Source organism: Protopterus annectens, chromosome 7.part1 (genome assembly GCF_019279795.1).
Source record: "Protopterus annectens isolate FY-2018-M chromosome 7.part1, PAN1.0, whole genome shotgun sequence".
Lineage (NCBI taxonomy): Eukaryota > Metazoa > Chordata > Ceratodontiformes > Protopteridae > Protopterus > Protopterus annectens.
In genome coordinates, this window is record NC_056740.1 from 282,855,749 (window position 1) to 282,878,121 (window position 22,373).

Consider the following 22,373-nt stretch of genomic DNA (forward strand, 5'->3'; position numbering starts at 1 on the left):
CAGGTCAATAAATAGTGCAGAGGAAAAAGAGTTATTGTTACGATTTTTCTTTATAGAGTCAGTGAAGGATAGAAGGGCAGTCGTTGTGCTGTGGAATGCTCTGAAGCCATGTTGGCAGTTGGCTAGTAGATTATTTTGTAGTAGGTGGTTGAGTAGTTGTTTGTGAATACATTTTTCCATTATCTTAGCTAATGGGGAGAGTAAGGCAATAGGTTGAAAGTTAGAAAGCTCAATAGAAGATCCACCTTTATGTAGAGGGATGATGTGGGATACTTTCCATATGGTAGGGATTTTGCCTTCAGAGATAGTTCTGTTAATAAGGATAGAAATGGGGTAGTCTATAGCTTTTGCGGCAATTTGTAGGTATTCAGATGGGAGACGGTCAGCAGACGGGGCGCAAGGTTTCAGTTTTTTAAGTAGCTTATAGTTAAGAGATGTAGGAACAGGTTGTATATGAAAGGTAGGAGATGAAGTCTTGGAGGTATTTGGTGGGGAAGCAGTAGTTGGAGGTAAAGAATTGGCTAGGGATTGAATGGCTTCTGTAAAGTAGTTATTAAAGGCATCAGGGATCAGGTTGGAATTATTATGGTTGAAACCTAATGGGGCAGGAGTAGTAGAGTGTCCTGGCTGAAGAAGTTTGTTTATCCCTGACCAAAATTTTTGTGGAGTTTGTTGAGTGGTTTGTTGGAGGTGAAGGTAGAAGTCTTTTTTGTCTCTAAGAGTATCCTTCTTGGTGGCATTTCTTAACTGTTTAAAGAGGAGGTGATCAGATGGACATTTGGTAGCTCTCCATTTAGCCCATACTTTGTTTAGAAGGAGCATCTTTTGCTTAGTTTGTTTTGTTAGCCATGGGGCAGATTTGGTTCTTATTCTAGTAGAGCGATAAGGTGCGTGGTAGTCTAGGATTTGAAGAAAGTTAGTGTTGAAGTAGGTCACAGCCTCATCAAGTTCAAGATGGGTCAGCGGTGACCAGTCACATGCTTGCAATTCGTTCAGGAAACTATCTGGATTAAAGAATTTTTTTGAGCAGGAAGTTTTGAGATTATGAGTAGTTGGGATATGAAGTTTTTGTCTAATAATGTAAGTAAGCATATGGTCACTGATACTGTCGGGAAGGGTTCCTGGAGTATAATTGCTAGGGTGGTTATTAATAAGGATCCAGTCAAGAGTAGATTCTTTCCTGTTAGGTTTACTAGAAATAGTAAAGAAAAGGTTTAAACTAAAATGCTACAAGAGATAGAGGGGAAGGGGGGAGGGGGAGAACTCTCTAATTTAAACAAGTTCTAAGGGAAAACTACAATTACACTAAACAACAACAAACTAGTTAGCGACTATATTTAAAACAATAAACTATCAGAAAAATCCTAGTCTGACAGAAAAAATAGTGCAATAAAACTTATACGAGCCTGAGCCGGTAACAACGAACCTCGCAGCTGAAGTGACAAACGAGATCTGGGTAGCTAGCGCTAGGTATCATGGGATAAGGGGTAGCCTCGAGCCAGTAAACAGCTCTCGAGCTATAGAAGATGGTCGAGTCGGAGCGGAGGATCGGCTCCGATCCCAACAAGCAAGAAACGAAGGCGAGATAGACAACTTAACATTATAGTTTCTGAGTGGAAGGTTTATGGGATGAAATTAGGATGTGTTTGACCGCTGGGGATAAGGGAATACACCTGGCTATACGTGGAATTGGGGCAGCCATGCTATCAATTTGAGGGTGTGGATGGAGGGGTGGAACTGTCCTGATTGATGAATCAGGAGATCTGGAGATGGGTCCAAAATTCATGGTTCCTCCAAGAGGTAGGGCCACAGGAAGGGAAACCAAACTTGTCAAGGCCAGTAAGGAGCAATGAGTATCAAGGAACTCCTCAACTGTCTTGCTTTCTGTATTACTTTGGGTATGAGTGGAAAAGGAGGAAAAGCATAAAGAAGTCCCGGAGGCCATTCGTGAACTAGAGCATGCTTGGGTAACATCCCCGGATGGGGAATGAGGGCAAAGTACCTGCTGCATTGGGTGTTCAGGTGAGTGGTAAATAGATTGCAGCAAGGCTGGCCCCATTTGTGAAAGATCTCTTTTGCAACCATTGGATTCAGGGACCACTCGTGAGGCATCAGAATTGCTCAGCTGAGTTTGTCCACTATTTCGTTGGATTTCCCTGGGATATGCATTGCTATCAGGAAGCGTTGAGTATCCATCGCCCATTTCCAAACTCTTAAGGTCTCTCTGCAAAGTGGGTAAGACTTGGTTCCCCCTTCTTGTTTATGTACCACACGACAGACATGTTGTCTGACTGAATTGCAATCGTTCCAGTGGGGAGGGAGCTGTGAAGTGCTTGCAACGCATGTAGCACCGCTCTCATCTCCAGAACATTGATGTGCAAGTGGTTCTCATGGTTTTGCCAAGTACCTTGGACTGTCTTTCCCAGATAATGCCCCCCCCCCCCAATCTGGGAAGCGTCCGTGGTCAAGATTGCTTTCTCTTGGGGAGGAACAAGTGGACGACCTATGACAAGTTTCGTGTGTACTCACCATGTCAGATCCCTTTTGCATGCGTTTGTTATTAATATCTGGTGAGACAATGGAAGGTCTTGCATCGACCATTGTGCAAACAGCATCCATTGGAGAATCCTCATATGTAGGCGAGCAAGAGGAACTAATAAGATGGCAGAAGCCATAGTCCCTAGCACTTGAAGGACTACTCTGGCCTGGACTCTGTTTGTTTAATAAGGATCTGATCTGACTGCATAGAGATTCCACTCTTTCCTGTGTTAGCTTTACTGACAGGGTGGTTGTGTCTATTTCTGAGCCTAGATATATAATATGCTGTGAGGGAAATAAGATTGACTTTTGCAAGTTGACAGTGATGTCTAGGCTGGTGCACAAGGATAGAGTCTCGTCCCTGGTCCTTGTGAGTTGATGCTTGGTGGTAGCAGTGAGGAGCCAGTCGTCTAGGTACGGAAACACCTGGAATCCTTGACGTCTCAGGTGAGCCATTACCACTGCCATGCATTTGGTAAACACTCTGGGGGCTGCAGTGAGGCCAAAGGGCAGTGTTCTGAACTGAAAATGACTGGCTCCCAGCCGGAAGTGTAAGTGTCTCCTGGAGCGCCTGTCCATTTTGATGTGGTAGTATGCATCCTGGAGATTGATTGAGCACATCCAGTTGTCTTTCCCGATAAAGGGAAATATCGACTGCAGGGTGACCATTCGGAACTTTGATTTTCTTACATGCTTGTTGAGCCTGCTGACATCTAGAATTGATCTCCAGTTCCCTGTCTTTTTTGGAACTAAAAAGAATCGAGTGTAAGTTCCATATCCTACTTGCTCTGCGGGGACTTCTTGGATGACTCCTTTTTTGCAGCAACGAGATGACCTCTGATGTTGCATGGTCTAATTGGATGGGTGGTACATCTGGAAGAGACAGGCTTGTTGGGGGTTCGGAAATAAAGGGAATCAGGTAACCTCTGGATATTATTGTGTGTACCCAACGATCTTGAGTGATAGTTAGCCAGGCGCTTGGGTACAGCGATATATAACCCCCGACTGCCTCCAGAGACAGACAGTTGGGCAAGCCCTCAGGGTCGATGGAAGGGACGATCAGAGAAAGCTTCTCTGTCTCCCTGATGTTGCGGACCTCCTCTGCCGTGAGGGCGGCGTCTTCCATTATATCCTCCCCCTCTGCCCCTGGGGGAGGGTTGACCTTGTGCCTGAGGAAAGCCTTTTTGGGATTTGCAGAACCACATTTTCCCTCCTGTATTACCCTTGGGATAGAGTCTGGACGGGAGAGAAATGGACTCCAACGGCAGATAAGGTTTTTCCTTCCTGCTCGCACCTAGTAAAAGTCTCTTTCACTTGGGGTCCAAAAAGAAATGAACCATCAAAGGGAACGTTAGTGAAGAAGACTTGAAGGATTCCATAAAATGACAAAGACACATCCACGAATGCCTCCTCAGGGATATTCCTGCTGCGGCTGCCCTGCTCGCTCCATCTGCCACATATGAGATCAGCCTCATGGAGGAGTTAGCTATGGAAGTAAGGGTGGAAAGCTGAGCGGAAACCTTGTCCATGGAACCCGGAGCTACTGAACCCTGGAGGGTATCTCCTAACTCTTTCAGGAGATCCCTCTGAAGACGAGTAAAATGAGTCAGGTAATTCAGCGATCTTAATGTAAATGCCGCTGAAGAAAAGGTATGCTTCCTGTACCTATCCATCATCCTGGACTCCTTGTTAGGAGGATGGATATTAGAAGACGTCTCAGATAATTCCTTCTTGGTGGCCGCTGCTACCACCATAGCATCAACTGGAATTCCCGTGCTAAGGAAAGACTTGTCTTCAGGTGCTGTCATAAATTTGTTTGGCCTCCTCAGGACGGCTTCCACTGAATCTGGAGAGGTCCATGCTTTCTGCGAAATGACTCCCAAAAGTTGGTCATAAGATGGTGTCACCCAAGAGGTGGAAGGTCAGGAGCCAAAGGCCTCAAGATACACTGATTCATCCTCAGTAGGGTTAGAGGTCTTCCAATTACCCCTCTGTCTAAGGATTTCCAGGATGTCAGAGAAGGAGACATCCTCAGAGGGAGATCTAGGGGACCCTTCTGATTCCTCTAAATCAGTGTCTGATGTGACAGACTCAGGGGAGTCGACATGTTTCCTCTTACATAACCTCTTCCAAAGGAGCTCTCCAGTGGGATAATCTGGGGAGGTCTCGGAAGAGGGGACGCCTCCAATGGGGGCTACTTGGGCCTCTGGTTCCCTATGCTGTGGGGGTGGCAGGGGTGAAGAGGTTGCAGCCTGCTGCTGATGGGATACAGGTTCCCAAGGAATGGCTTTGGCAGAGGATAAAGCCTTCTCTATAGCTTTGAAAGCCCCCCCCCCCACTCCGAAGAAGACCTCTGTTCCGAGGGGGTGGATGGTCGATTCCTAGCAAGAGGGAACGGCTCTGAAGCAGAAGTGGGAGTCGAGCTGAGGCTCCAAGAGGGAGGGTCGGTTCGGATGAGAACCCAGGGTGACTGTCCCCCTCAGAGTCGACACAAGAGAGTCGGCTCACAGAACCCTTAGCTCCAGACTGAGCCATCGAGGATAAAGTAATTGGCTCCGAGGAAACAGGCTGAATCCCCAGAGCTGAAGGGTCGAAGACAGAGGAACCTGACATAATAGGCTCCGAGAGCGAAGCAGTCGGAGGAGGAACAGTGATCGGTACAGGGGATGGCTCCGAGACCTTTGGGTCTGGAGGGGTCAATTTTCTAGCCAGAGCTAGATCTGAAAGCAACCTCTTCACCACCCTCTCAATGTCCTCATCTGATAGGGTCTGGTGGAGACCGAAGGAGACCTCCTTCTCTCCAAAATAGGAGATCTCAATGTAGGAGATACAGTCTCAATGTCGGGCAAAATCTTCAGTACCGAAGACTGTCTCGGAACCAATGAAATCGACTGCACCGAAGATGAAGCAAAGTCGGAACCGGAACTCCTTGGTTCTGACACTTTAGACTTTTTGGTCGGCTCCGATGTCGGGGCTGATGATTTTCTCTTTGAAGATTTTGGAGCTGCCCAAGTTCCAGCTGTTCCTGGAAGGAACTGGTCATGAGACCCCTGTCAATAAGTTTTCTCTTCCTTTCATTCAACACTCTTGTACTAAAAGCGTGACAGAAGGTTCAGGGTTCCTGTAAATGGGCTTCGCCCAGACAATATACACAACTGGTGTGGCTGTCTGTAAGGGACATTTTCTGCGCACACCTGTCGCATTTTTTGAACCCCGAAGGGCGATGATCCTTGTGATCCTTGTCTTTATCTTTAAACATTCTTAAACAATAAGAACAAAGGCAACAATAGTATTAATACTATAAAAGTGTAAAAAGAAGAAACTTTTTTTTTTTTTTAAAACAAGTCACACACACACAGGGAAGAAAGGCCCTTTAACTTAAATAGGCACTACGGCCCTCTAATTTAAATGGGCCATACAGTCCTAAGGGGGGAATAGGGGTTGAAAAGTTTCCAAAACAGTCGCACAATACAGAAGAAACTATTAAGATACATATATAAGATAGAAAAGGATGGTAGAAAAGGAGTAAATAAGTAAAAAATCATTTTACTTAACCAACGAGCCAGTGTAAGACACAACCACGAAGCTTTCGCGGCAAACGAGATCTGGGGAATTGCTGTGAGGCACCATGGGATAGGGGCTAGCCTCGAGCCAGTAAAAGCTCTCGAGTTTTAGTATCGGCCGAGTCGGAGCCGAATATCAGCTCTGAACCCATCCAGCAAGAATTACGGTGAGATATGACTACATAACATCTTCTCTTTCTTTACATATTGGTTCAGTCTGCCGAGGTCCAATATGGGTCTCCAGTCCTCCATCTTCTTTGGAACCAAAACGAATCTTGAGTAAGTTCCGGATCCTGTTTGGTCTGCAGGGACTGGTTGGATGATGACTCTTTTTGCTAGCAACGTTTGGACCTCGATAGTTGCCTGTTCCCTGTAACTGGGTGGAACATCCGGGATTTTTCTTACGATTGGGGGGGGTGTGGCGAATGGAATGAAATACCCTCTGGAAATTATACTTTGTACCCAGCTGACTTTTGTTATTTTGAGCCAAGCATCTGGGTACAAAGACAAGCGACCCCCGACTGCCTCCAGAGCAGGACAGTCGGGCCTCCTCTCAGGGGCGCTGGCAGGGCTTCCCAGAGAAGTGATCTCTGTCACCCTGGTGTTGCGGACCCCCTCTGCCGCGAGGGTGGCGTCTTCCATTATTACCCCCTCCTCTGCCTCTGGAGGGGGTTCACCATGTGTGTCCTGAAAGGCTCCTTGGGCTTTTCAGAACCACATTTTTCCTCCCTGTTGACCTTTGGGATACGGTAGGGTAGGGGTGTAAAAACGGACCCCGAACGGCAGACAGAGTCTTTCCATCCTGTTCACACCTGGTTAAGGTTTCCTTCACTTTAGGCCCGAAAAGGGATGAGTCATCAGAGGGAGTGTTCCCGAAGGATGACTTGAAGGGCTCCACAAAGGACCACAAGCGCATCCAGGAATGTCTCCTAAGAGCAATTCCTCTACCTGCTGCCCTACTTGTTCCATTAGCTGCATAGGATATGAGACGCATGAATGAGATGACAATAGAATTTAGGGTAGCAAGCTGGGCAGCAACTTTGTTGGAGGCTCCTGCAGCTACTGTACCGTGAAGAGTATCTCCCAACTCCTTAAGGAGATCTCTTTGCAACCTAGTGAAATGGGTTAAGTAGTTCAGTGAACAGACAGCAAAGGTCGCTGAAATGAACATGCGCTTCCCATATCTATCCATAATCCTGGAGTCTCTGTTAGGAGGATGGATAGACAAGGAAGTCTCAGACATTTCCTTCTTGGTGGCTGCCACCACCACCACCATGGCATCAACCAGAACACCTTTAGTTAAAAATGTTTAGTCAAGTGGGGCAGAAATAAATTTATTAGGCCTCCTAGGGACAGGCTCCATAGTATCCGGAGACTCCCACACCCTTCGTGAGACCAACTGCATCAGCTCATCGAAGGGCAGAGTCACCCAAGAGGTGGAGGGCTGAGACCCAAAAGCCTTCAGGAGAACTGACTCATCCTCAGTAGGGCTTTTGGACTGCCAGTCACCCCTCTGCCTAAGGATCTCAAGTATCTCAGTGAATGAGATATCCTCAGAGGGGGACCGTGGAGACCCTTCTGACTCATCTAAGTCAGTATCCGATGTGAGAGACTCCTGTGGGGAGTCTAGGTGCTTCCTCTTGCACAATCTCTTCCTGGGAACCTCATCAGTGGAGGCCTCTGGTGAGGTCTCAGAAGAGCAGGGGCCACCCAGTGGGGCTTCCTGAGGCTCTGGGTCTCTACACTTGGTCAGGACATATGAGGTAGAAGCAGAAACCGGCACTTTTGGGAGGAGGAGGAGGAGGAGGGCAGACCCGAGGTTGAGGATGTCCTAAGAGACATGACTCTCTTCATGGCATCGAAAACACCTCCACTCCGATGTGAGGGAGCTGACGGATCCGAGGAAACCATCGACATCCACGTCACCGGGACAGTGGGCTCCGAGCCCGAGGTAGGAGCCGAGTTCATCCGAGCCGAGGCCCCGAGAGGCAAAGTCGGAACCGACAAGTCGGTCCGACTGTCCTCTCCAGACACGACCAGAGACTGTCGGCTCCTAGAGTTCTCGATAGGCACCAAGGACGTCAGAGTGCACGGAGCCAAAGACACTAGAGCAGGCATCAGCTCCAAGGGTTCCACTAACATCAGGTCTGCCCCTCCGGCCCCGAAGGACCAGCATGGCTCGGAGGAGGAATATAAAAAGTCGGTGCAATTTTAGGTTGAAGCCGATAAAAGTTTGGCTAATGCAGGTGCTGACAACAGCTTCTGTACCACATGATCCATGTCCAGATCCGACAGGCTAATAGATGATTGAGAAGAATGTACCAAAGGTGGTACCGACTGGGGAATAGGACTCTTTGGAGCTTCAGAGACTGGTTCCAAGACTGGGGGCCGGCTCCAGTAAGGAAGGACTGTCGGCTCCGAAGACAATGGAGCTGAAGTCAATGACTTCTTTGACTTTTTTGAGTCCGAGATCTTGGAAGACTTTGAAGACCTACTGGAACCATCCTGGTCATTCAAAGCTTCCTGAAATGAAGGCTTCAGTAAGCCTCTATCAATCAATTTCCTCTTCCTTTCCTGCACGACCCTAGAGGAGAAGGAATGACAAATGGCATAACTGTCTTGCAAATGCAAAGCCCCTAGACAGTAAACACAGTTAATGTGGCTGTCTGTCAGTAACATTTTCTGGCCACACTTTAGGCACTTTTTGAAACAAGACTTGGGGTGCTTATCTTGATCAGCCATAGTAAAGATAGAAAATATTTACTGTTGCCACATAAAAAACTACAACAGTAAATTTTCACAATAGAAAAAGTACAGTCAAGCCTTAATAAAAGCAAGCTAAATACACACACACACACACACACACACACACACACACACACACACACACACACACACACACACACACACACACACACACACACACACAAATTGTGATACCACACAAGCAGACTATGCAAAAAAAAAACAGATAGCTGCTGGTAAAGAACAACCTTATCTAAATAAGTAAACGACTAAGCCTTATCTAAAATACAGAAGGCTAGACAGACCACACAGAAATCTGATGAATACAACTATCTAAGAAAAAGTGACAAGGTCACTAAATAACACAGCAAGCTGAAAAACAAGGAAAGCAATAACCTTATCTATATAACTAAGGTTTATTGTACAAAGCCTTATATAAAAACCCAAAGACTATACAGACCATACCTAGAAAGAACAACCACTAACTAGGCCTAAAAGAGGCAGACTAGAATTGTATAAAAAACAGTAAAAGGGAAGGGAAAACACAGTGAAAGCTATAAGAGCTTTATAAACAATGCTAACTAACTACTATACTATCTAAAAACTTTTTTTAGAAATTTTTAATTTTAAAATGTGCTTATCTGGCCTGAGCTAAATCAGAGCCTCCGATGTATTGCAGCGGCAAACTAGATATTAGGTAATTCACAGGTGCATCATGGGATAAGGAATTGGCCTCGAGCTATTTGAAGACCTCAAGCTTTGCAATTTGCCGTAGTATCGGAGCCGAGGGATTGGCTCCAAATCCATCAGTAAAGAATGAATGGAAGACTGAACAACTTCACATTCAGTGTTATTGTTATTTCTTGCACACATCTGGTGTTCCTGTCTTTCTACCCACTGGCTCCCACTTCAAAACCTCACCCTACTGATTTATATTGCAGTATTTCAGCCACCCAAATACAGCATTCATACCAGCACACACAACCTCATCTAACTACCCCCCCGTTCCCCTTACACTCCAGCCACTCTCATCACCTCCATTCCCACCCCCACACATCCACCCACTCTTCCACTCATTCCCTTTATCTGTCTACCTACAGCTCTGCTCTCCATCTTTGCTAACATTTCCTTTTTTTCTCATATCACTACAGATCATTCAAACCAACATGCAAGCCCATTCAATCAAGAAAAACACCCTAAACCACCTCCTTCCAACCAAGACCCAATAAACTACTGAATACTTAACTGTTCTGTTACTAAATCACCAAGAACACATCTCGTTCGAACCAACTTGCAAGCCCAGTCAACCAAGAAAAACACCTTAACCCACCTCCCTGCAACCAGGACCCAAGAAACTACTGAATACATAACTGCTCTGTTACTAAATCACCGTGAACACATCTTGTTCGAACCAACTTGCAAGCCCAATCAACAAAGAAAAACACCCTAAACCACCTCCCTGCAACCAGGACCCAAAAAACTACTGAATACATAACTGCTCTGTTAGTAAATCACCGTGAACACATCTTGTTTGAACCAACTTGCAAGCCCAATCAACCAAGAAAAACACCCTAAACCACCTCCTTCCAACCAGGACCCAATAAACTACGGAATACCTAACTGTTCTGTTACTAAATCACCAAGAACGCATCTCGTTTGAACCAGCTTGAAAGCCCATTCAACCAAGAAAAACACCTTAAACCACCTCCCTGCAACCAGGACCCAAGAAACTACTGAATACATAACTGCTCTGTTACTAAATCACCAAGATCGCATCTCGTTCAAACCAACTTGCAAGCCCATTCAACCAGGAAAAATACCCTAAATCACTTCCCTGCAACCAGGACCCAAGAAACTACTGTTACTAAATCACCAAGAATGCAATTTGTTTGAACCAACCTGCAAGCCCATTGAACCAGGAAAAACACCCTAAACCACCTCCCTGCAACCAGGACCCAAGAAACTACTGAATACCTAAGTGCTCTGTTACTAAATCACCAAGAACTTATGAAATATACTGTTTCTATGAGCTATACTTTACCTGTACAAACATTGTTCAAACTAACATCTGTTACAGAGTTTTCCGACAACGTACACAATCACATGGACCCTATTCCCCCACTGCTCCCTAACTGTACCACCAGTTTCTCATCACTAGGTGGCAGCAAAGAACCACTCTTCTCTCTTGCCACACTCCCTTCCCGATTGGCTTATGCCCCACAGAACCTCAGTGTATGTTCGGTGCAACGGAACCAAATAACACCATTGCCTTGTCAACTGCTGCAGTCAGCAACATTTTTCACAGCAGCTCAGAGGCTGCAACAGACCACACAGTCACTTATAAGGTAACATGTATTTTAAGGCTTTTAGAATCTACCTTTTATATCTACACTTGGTGATCACAAAGCCTATTTAAAGTAAGCAAAAGCCACAACTCCTATTGAATCTGTTCCCTCATACCTTTGACCAAGCCACCACCTCCAGTTAATATCAGAATTCACTGACTAAGTTCCTCTCACCTGTGCTGAGCTGTAACCCATTCGCCCTGCGGACTATCTCTGCTCCCGTACCCTGCCCCCAATTCCCACATGCCCCACTACCTGTACATTTATATCTAACACAACCCCACCCATCTTTCCAATCCACCAATTAAGCATTACCATCCCCACCAGACACACCTTTCTCTCTCCCTCCCCACTCACCATTAACACTATGTCCACTCCCCCATACCATCACCTACTTGTAATAACCATTTTTACCTCACTTTCCTATCTCACTTACCTCACTCACCTACCACACCCCAACCATACATCCCCTACAATCTCCACATCTACATGTCCGCATATCAACTTTCAACTCCATAACACATGAACTCTACCCACTCAACCCTACCCTACAATTCAAACATACAATACTGCCCATCCCACATACTCACCACACACCCCAAACCCCCCCACTCCTCCAAAACATTCCCATTTCTACATTCATAATCCTCAATCTCACTAAACCACATAATTCATATCCTCCTTCACTTTACTCTATCACTATGTGGTGACATTCATCCTAAGCCAGGGCCGACACCCTCAGCACCTACCCCCAACTGCCCACACACTCACATGCACACACCTAAATCTATATGTCTTGCCACTCTCAATACCCAAAGCCTATAGAATAAAATCCCTAACCTCCATGCCTGGCTTCACCATAACCATCCCAACATAACCACCATCTAAGAGACCTGGCTTAAACCCTCCATAAAAGAGAGCAAAATCCTCACTCCTGGCTACCAAATTATTTGAATTACAGACTTAACAAAAAAGGCGGAAGTGTAGCTATAATCGTCTCTTTCACCTATACCATAACTCCTTACAACAATCCCATACCTAACTTTAGCAATACTGAAATTACTACTGCTCTACTAAAACTAAGCAACCACAAATCCATATGTATAGCTGCCCTATATATTCCCCCTGGTAACAACATCCCACTTCTAGAAGATATCTTTTCCTGGTTTTCCTCCAACATAAAAATGAAACCTACATCTTAGGTCACACTAACATACACTGGGCTTCAATAAATTCACTAGACCCGTCTCAATCAATCAATCTCTTCAGTTTTGGCTAGCTTATAAACTCCCCTACTAGACCAAACAAAGATGGGTCCTCTAGCACCATCACTGACTGGATACTCACATCCCATACCAACCATATCTCAAACTCAAGAATCCTTCCGGACCCTCTCAGTGACCAACTTCCTTCTTATTCTGATTGTCACCCCTGCCTTCTCCAGCAACAACACCATTACATACACACACGCAGTCTCCCATTTCAACCCTCAGACTTTCGCCAAATGTCTAAAACGTAATGACTGGTCGTCCCTAAAAACCCTGCCCCTCAACAGTGCCACTTCCTACTTCAATGACACATTCATAAATACCCTCAACAACCATGCCCCTATAAGAACCAAACATATCAAAGCTAATGCCTCTGACTATTCAATGAAACCAAACTTACCATGCTACAAAGCGATAAAACCTGGAAACGTTATCTAAAAAACAAACTACCCAGCTACCTACTAGTATTCAAACAACCCTGTAACACTATAAAAACACTTATAACCAGAGATCGTAAACTATGCTACTTCAAACCACCTGCTCAAAACAACCCAAAAAAGTTCTGGACTGCAGTATCCTCCCTCACTCACCCTGGTAGCAAAGAAAACCCTGTCCTAACCCAAACCTTACTGACCTGGACACTGCCAGCCAATTTAACCCTTCTTCACAGATTTCATAGCTAAACTTTCCTCCTCTTTTCCACAACCCCCCAACATCAACTACTCCAGCCCCCCCCAGCCCCACCAACCACTTACACCCCCCTTTCAACCTTAAAACTATCCCTACAAGTACTATAAAAAAACTACTATTCCAACTAAAACCCAGCTGAAATGTACCAGACAATTTCCCAACAACCTTCCTAAAATTAGCTGTTGACAGTATTCCCCTTAACATTTCCATCTTAATCAATAGATCCATCCAAGAAGCATATGTCCCACCCATCTGGTGCCATGCATACATCATTCCACTACATAAAAGATGCAAAAACAAAGACACCTCCAATTTCAGACCTATAGCTATCCTTTCACCCATATCAAAAATCCTCGAGAAATGTATCCATACTCAACTCATGTCACATCTTACTCAAAACAACCTTCTTACCAATGGCGGCTCATGATATTGGACTGCAAGACTGCAGCCCCCAAATTAATAAAAAATCCAAACTCACACATGCGTGCCTGAAAACATGAATCTGTACTGCTGTTTAACCAGTCCAGATTCAGAAAGAAGGCAGCAGTCTACAGATGCCTCAGAAGTCTATGCAGTTACATCCACATAGACTGGAAGGGGATCAGACTGCAAGGTCTGCAGTCTATGCTTAGATTAGTCTGCAGTCTGTGCATGCTCAGAACGAGCTGAGGAACAGGAACTGTTCTGTGGACTTTCATTGGCACTGGGAAGGAGCTGTTGAAACTGTATTAGCTGCGGACACAGGACGGGAGCTGCTGAAACTGTATTATCTCCAGACTCGGGACAGGACTTGTATTCTGTTGCTGAATGTGGAAATTGCCGCAGACTACTTCTTTTGAATTGGAGGGGAGCTGTTTCTGCAGACTAATTGAAACTGCATTAGCTGCAGACTCGGAACAGGACCAGGGACTAGTATTCTGTTGCTGAGCTTTGAATTGGCACCAGGAAGGAGCTGCTGACTTGTATGCTGGACCCAGAATGGGACTTGAATGCTGTAATTCTTTTGCTCCTGTGGACCGTGTGTGTGTGTAAAATGCCCCAGTGAACTATAACTGATGGCTAGAGAGAATAACTCAGGCTCAAACCCTCAACCTTGGGTGCAGGTAACAAGAGCCTGAATTCCCTACCCAGCACCACTTGTGAAAAGCATTCAGATTTTTGCCTCATATTTTTATTCTGTTCCTCATAAAATCTGTGATTTTCTGGATTTTGAATTCACTAAACAATGACAGACATTTGAATTATAGACTTCATATTCTTCAGAAAGTACATGGTAACACAAAACATTTTATTCCAGCAATTTTCTAAATTTATAAGATCAATATTTGAAATTTGTGCCTATTTTGGGGGCTGTATTCCTCCATTATTGGCTTTGTGCAGTTTTTTTTGTGCTAAGAGGTTGAGAGCTATGGTGAAAACTGAATTCACTGAATATGTTTGGGGGCTGTATTTCCCCATTATCAGCTTTGCCTAGGTGTTTTGTGCTAAGACTTTGAGCACTATGGTGAGAACTGAATTCACTAAATGATAGCCATTTAAGTTTCAGTCTTCCTGTCTTTCAAGAAACAGTTGATTTGGCATAGTGGTATGTTGCTCTGACTGTAATGCACAGAGTCCTGAGTTCAATGCTTGGCAGTAGCACAGCATTTTATTCTAGCAACTTTCCAAGGTTATACAAGCAATGTTTAAAATGTGCCCCTGGTCTTTGGGCTTTTGTCCCCCCCCCCCCAATAAATTTTAGCTTTTTCCAGATTTCTTGTGCTCATGTGCGGCAAAGTTGAGCGATACAGTTGTGTTGAGTGGATTTTACAAGGAGCTAAAAGCTTCAGGGGAAGAGATGTTTAGTGCTGCTTAGGCTGAGTCTGCTTGCATTGTTAATAGCACAACAGATAGTATACTTGTTTTCAATGCACAAGGCTGTGGGTTCTATTCCCATAGTATATAGATGTACTGCTGATACTGTACTGTGCTGTACTTCTAAAGGGGGTGGATGCTGCAGTCCTGAGAATGTCCTCTTTGGTGGAGATACCTAGTAACTATCAACCTGTTATCAGTTTGCCATCCATTCCCTATTGCAATATTACTAGCTTATCATTTTTTAATGCAACATGTGTAATTTATTCCTCAAGGGCAACAGGTGCTTAATTTGTGGATGAAACAATGAAATATAAAGTTGTTTGCTGGCAGCAACCTCTTTATTAGTTACAGATTTGTTTAATGAGGAATTATTTAGATAACTTTTACTTTTGCAGAGATTGTGTATATTTACTGATACTGGTGGACTGTAGAAGTTTGAGTAGACTTTTATGATGGAAATGTTCTGAACTGGGCAGTTTTGTCATTATTAGTGCATGCATTTTATTTCATTGTTTACTGGAAAAATGTTCAAAATGATCAATGTAAAATGTCTTCTAACAACTGTACTGTATTATACAAGGAATATAATTTAATACAATCAGGAAGGTGTATCAAAGAACACATGTATGTTTAGTGTGCAAGTGGTCTATGATTTGAAAACAGCCCATAGTTAATCTTTATTTGCATGTATTTTCTTTGAATGTAGGTTTCAATGTTGTTTCAATGAATGTGAGATTCAAAGGCAGATAAGTTTTAATGCTAAGTTTTACATTGTGAGACTACATTGCCTTGTTTAGCAGATGCCTATTAGTGTTTGTGCTGTAAAATGTAAAAGAAAACTTTTAAATGAAATCCAAATCATCGAAGAAGTAAAGCAGTATGCACATTACAGTGTTTATGGTAAATGGGGTGAATTAGCCAAGTAATGGGACATTGGAATGGCTGCAGGAGGTGGCCCCATTCGACCATGATTTTGTGAGGGGGATGGGCGGCAAACTCAAAGACAGCCCCGACTGAACTATACCTTTCCACTGTCCAGATTTTCGCAGATGAATAGAATTGTGCTTCCTATTTTTGTTTTGTTCCTCATAAAATTTGTGGTTTTCTGGCAAATCATTTAGGAATAAACTCACTAAATAATGACAGACATTGCGTTTCAGACTTCATACCCTTCAGAAAAATGCATGATAAAGCAAGACCTGTTATTCTGTCAACTGTCTTAAGTTTATACAAGAGCAATTTTTAGTACTGTCTGTATGTCCTCCCAATATATTTGGCCTTGTTCAGTTTTCCTGCATTAAGAGGTTGAGAGGTACGCGCAAATACATCGCTTTATAGAATTAGGTATATCCAAACCTCTCAACTGTCCCCGACATTGGCTCAAAATGTTGCTCCCCCTAATAATCCCTCCACAAAATGGCAATTTTGAAAGGAAATGTGGAGGATTTACTATTAATAAATAATTATAATGATCAGAGTTGTAGATTACTTTTATTTCAGAAATGCATGTAGATTCTCTTATTTTGTCAGCTACTCAACTTAACATTACTAATATTAAAAAAAGTCTCCCTTCTTTGACAGGTTCCTAGCTGTATTGTGTGGCTATTTTATATTTTTGCACCATATTTGTGGTCCATTTCTCATAAAATTGTGGTTTTCTGGCAAATTAGTGGCAAATGAACCTGAACCTAAATCATTAAAGACTGAAGTTAGAAAATAATGACAGACATTTGAGTTTCAGATTTCATACCATTCAGAAAATTCACACTAATGCAAGACCTACTATTCTATTATCTTTCTGTTTATGAGCAATATTTAAAAATTGTCCTTATTTTTGGGCCTTTGTCCCACTTCTAGTTATGGCTTTGTCCAGATTTCTTGCTCTGAGGTTGAGAGGTATAACAAATGTGTCAGGGCCATCACCGTCAGCCTAAGACATTTCAAATTGCGACATACTTGTTGTACCCCACTCCCCCGTGTAGTGACTTTGGATCTGTCCAAGCAAGGCAAGGAGCAGTTATGCAGTGTAAGCGTGCAGAGTATCCCCCATCCAAGGTACACACAAGTACTACAGTGGCTTTTCATCTGTCCTTGATTTTGCAGAATGTTCTGGTTTTCTGTCATATTTTTATACTGTTGATTTATGCTTCTTATTCAGAAGATGCTGCCTGTTGCTCTGTGTTTAAGTAGCAATGCTTTAATGACCCCCAGGTAAGCTTGTCTGAGATTGTAAGATGCAAGTAATCTTTAATAAGCATACTGTTAAAGAATTACCAACATTGAAAGCCTTTTTGTTGTTGCTATGCAGAGAATATTTACATAACTAGATAACATATAAGCCCTGGGTATTGAAATGCATATGATAGTATTTGTAATAAAGGACAGGATTACAGTTTTTTCAGAAGCTCATTACATTTGTCGGAAACTTGCCGCCATCTTTGCAGCCTTTACCCGTAAACTAAACAGAATGCCAATCTATCATGTGATGTCTATAACCTGTACAGTAATCCTCTAAGCAATTTATCTTGAGCTTTTTTCTTGTTTGCTGTTCATTTTTTACTTTGATCACGTTTTCCCCATGAAACAAGTAGATAGTTGTTGTTGGGCAGCAGGTCTTTTTTGGATAAGAAACATTTTTACAAGTGGGGGTATCACAGAGATGCTACTTTCAGCATGTTACTTGGTACTTTTATAAAGGTGAATATAAATTATAATTAGAACTGCAGTGCAAGGAGAAGTGGTTTGAGTTGAGTGCTGCTTGTTTTTTCATACTTGATTTTGACTGGCATTCCAGTAATGTATTTAAAAAGTAATTTTTTCATGCTTAATTGAGTAACGGTGAGTGTGGAACAGAGGTGAAGAAGAGAATACAGGCAGGATGGAGTGGGTGCAGAAGAGTGTCAGGAGTCATTTGAGACAGACGAGTACCAGTAAGAGTGAAAGGGAAGGTCTACAAGAGGGTAGTGAGACCAACAATGTTATATGGGTTGGAGACAGTGACATTGACAAAAAGGCAGGAGTCAGAGCTGGACATGGCAGAGTGACGAGGGTGGACAGGATTAGGAATAAGTATATTAGAGGGTCAGCCCAGGTTGGAAGGTTTGGAGACAAAGCCAGAGAGGCAAGATTACGTTGGTTTGGACATGTGCTGAGGAGGGATGCAGAGTATATTGGGAAAAAGATGCTAATGATGAAGCTGCCAGGTAACAGGAAAAGAGGAAGGCCTAAGATAAGGTTTATGGATGTGGTGAGAGAGGACATGCAGGTGACTGGTGTGACAGAGCAAGATGCAGAGGACAGGAAGAAATGGAAACAGATGATCCGCTGTGGCGACCCCCTAACGGGAGCAGCCGAAAGAAGAAGATGCTTCACAACCCTTTTGTTTCCATCTAGATATTAAGTAAGCTGACATGTAGCCAATGCACTGAGATATTTTTTTTTCTACACTTCATTTTGTCTTGATTGGACTCTCATAATGACGGTTGGCACCCAGGGCACCATATCTAATTAAAGTCCCAGTTTTTGTGGTTTTGAGCATAGCCCTGCTCCTTTCTAGTTGGTCACACACCTTCCCATTGGCCCCACCCATTCAGCTGTCTCCTGCAGTCCCCCTTTGGTTTGAAGTCACCAGCCGCCACTGCTTCTTACCTCTACTCAACATGACTTCCTCCCTGGCCACAGTACCATGACTGCCCTCCTAGCCTTTCTTGAAACCATAAATCAACTCGTGACTCTGATAGACTTGTATCTTCCCTGTTCCTTGATCTATCCAAAGCTTTCAACACCGTCTCCCACCCACTACTCTTAACTCAACTCTGTTCTCTCAATCTCTCTACCAACACCTTAGCTTGAGTTACCTCTCTGAATGTCAACAAGCCATCTAGTGGAAATCCTCAACCTCCCTCTTTTTTCACACCCCCACCGGAGTCCCACAAGGTTCAGTTCTAGGACCACTACTCTTCAATATATTTATTAGCAACTTTCACCACGCCATCCCTGACTCATCTATAATCCAATATGCAGATGACTCAACAATCATTTGCTCTGCCTTCACCCCGTCCGAACTTCTGCTAAAACCTCAATCAGCCTTTTCTAAAACTGTATCCCGGATGAAAAATAACCACCTTACCCTTAATGCTAATAAAATTAAACTGATGATCTTTTCCCCATCCAGAAACTCCCCAATAGACATAAACTCTTTCTCAATACTCAGCAACAATAACATCCCAATTGAAATTGTTTCTAAAACCAAACTCATTGGTGTCATTATTGATGAGCATCTAAAATTTGACACCCATATTCAATCCACCATTAAAAAAAACACCAAAAACTGGGATTTCTATACAGACACAACCACTATTTCTCCCCCTTCACCAGAAAAACCCTAGCTTTCTCCTACCTGCTCCTCTCTCTTATGTATGGCGCCCCCCTGCTAAAAGTCTCCAACTTGGACTACAACACAAACTTGGATCATGCTATAATAAAATAAGCAAATTTGCTACCAACTCAAAAAACTCCTCCCACCATTGTCACTCACTCCATACTCTACAGTGGCTCAAACATCCCAATTACCTGACCTTGCTTAGACTCACTAATGCCCACAAGCTCATCCACAAATCCACTAGCTGTCTGTCTCTCTCTAATGCACTAAGACCCTACATCCCTAATCACTCTCTAACATCAGAAAACCAAACCCTACATCCCTAATCACTCTCTAACATCAGAAAACCAAAACCTACTACAAATCTACAAACCTTCTTGACCCCCTGGTCACCTCCTACTCTCCTGCTCCATTTCCAAACTTTGGAACTCTCTCCCTCCCACTCTTCACAATACCCCTGATCACACCACATTTAAATCCCTCTTATTCTCCTATCTTACCACTAAATAGATATGCCCATCCCACTCTCCAACCTAAATCTCCCTCTAGGCCCTAACCTCTCCACCCTCTGCTCAAACACCCCTTTATATCCCAATGGGACAGTCTTCTACTGCTTCCATGCCTCTCTCCTGCTCAGTCTAATGTCCTCACTTAAGAAAAAAAATCCACAGTTACTCTTATTTCTCTTTAGCAAAATATGTATAATACATTCATTTTATTTTTTATTGTACTGTATTTTAACGCATCAGAGTTTGTACTGCATGCTGTATCTTCCTCTGACAAAATTGATTGTATATATTGTTTCTCTGTAAATGTTCATTGGAGCTTTTCTCCCCGGGCCTCCATGGAAAACGGGCTCTTTGTGGCCCAGTGGACATCCCCAGTCATCAAACTGAAATAAATAAATAAATGTTCCAGGTAATTCACCAATCACATAGCAAAGGTCTCTGACACATATCATTGCTTTCCATGTCTGTCCAAATCCCTAGACTCTCTGTTAGGGGGGATGGACAGAGGAGCTTTGTTTGGCTAGCTCCTTTTTTGTGGCTGCCACAACAACCACCTACATCTCCTCTTTGATTCTTGGAAAAGGATCGCTGAGGGGTAGAAAAGCATATCTCTGCAGTAGACAGGGTCTTTCCATCCTGTTCACTCCAGAAATCATTTATTTTATAGAAGGGCCAAACAGAAATATTCCATCAAAGGAAGCATCAATGAAAGAAGACTTGAAAGGCTCCGCAAAGTCACATAACTACATCCAGGCATGTCTCCTAATGGCTATGCTTGAACTGGCTGCCAGTGAGGTACCCTCGGCAGCTTGGGATGTTAACCTCATGGATGCATTAGAAATGGACAAAACAGTAGCCAGCTGTGAAGAGGACCTCTTGTTGTCCTCTGCAGACATGGACTCTGAGAGGGATTTGGAGAGTACCTTGGTCAAATCCCTCTGTAATTTTGTGAAGTGCACTAAATAATTCAGGGACCTTAAGGCAAATGTCGCTGAAGCAAATATGCCCTTTCCAAAGCTGTCCAACACCCTGGACTCTTTATTAGGGTCATGGACAGAGGAACTCTGCCTTGCTAGTTCCTTCTTCACGGCTGCCACAACAACCATAGCATCAACAGGGACTCCTTTGCTCCAGTTTGGTCAATTCTTCGATGATGTCAAAATTTGCCTGGGCATGCTTGCAGGAGATTAAATCAACAAGCTCATCCACCGGGAGTCACCCAAGAAGTAGATGGACTGGAACCAAAAGCTTCCAGACTCCTCTGGAGACCATCTACCTTTTTGCTTAGGAATTTCTAGGATGTCTCCGAATGAGATGTCATCTTCTGGAGATCTGGGGGACCCTTCCCCTTCAATGAAGTCAATATCATTGGTGAGGGACTCCAGAGGGGATCTATGTGCCTCCTTTTGCATGTTCTCTTTTGGGGAACCTCCTCAATGGGATGATCTGGGGAAGTAACCGGAGAGAAAGGAAGTTCCTTGATGGGGACTGTCTGGATGCTAGATAGTACTGGATGTCCCTGTGGAGTAGGTCTGATAGGATCAGAGCTCAGATCCAAAGGAGGAAGAGATGTAGGATCCAAGGATGAGACAGTAATCGAATCTCTCAGTCAAGACAAAGTCCTCTCCAATGCTTTGAAGGCAGACAGACCAGAAGAAGCCATGGCAGGTAGCAGTGAGACCAAAACCTCTGAAACAGCCAAGCCCTGACCCTGCCCAGATCTGTGCCTAGAGGAAGGAACCTGAGCTATGTAACACCAAAGCTCTGATGGGCAAGGACAGCTGCAATAACACTGGACTGCACCCTGGCTCCCTGGATCCAACACCAAAGCTTTGGCTCTGAGGATCATCCTGATCCATCAGAGTAGGAACAGAACCAGTCAGGAAGGCCATCAGAGTCGAAGACCTACCTGTCTTCAGACCTGACACAACATTTGGATCTAAGGGCTCAGAAACTGTGTAATGGATAGGAGAAGGCGAAACATAAGAAGTGGACAAAAGGCTCACAGATCTGATGGGAGATAGAGATGGAATAACACTCATCTGAAACTGAGATCTGGGGAATTTCCTCATCATCCTAAACATATCGGCTTTGGAAAGACTTCTGGAGGAGCTGATAAAGGAGGTTGTTGACTGTGGCCTAGACTTTTTTCTCGGTATTGTTTGAAGAAATGGAGAGTGGAGTTGAGGAGAGACAGGATCAACTGTGAACCCAGATGAGCGGGTTTGAGGAAACTTTGATAGTACAACTGTAGGATATGAGGTCTTTGGATCCAAGTGCTTTCTTGGAGACTTCATCAATATAACAGTCGGATCCAAGTTTGTTGGATCTGAAAGTTTTCTTTTGGGATCCAATGATGTCAGATCCAATGTATTTTTGATTTTGTGAGAAGGATCAGATGAATTCAAAGCCTTCAAAGAATGGGTAAGGAAGACTTGGATGGTTTGCTGAGGGTTTGAGCCCCTGAAGAGGAACAG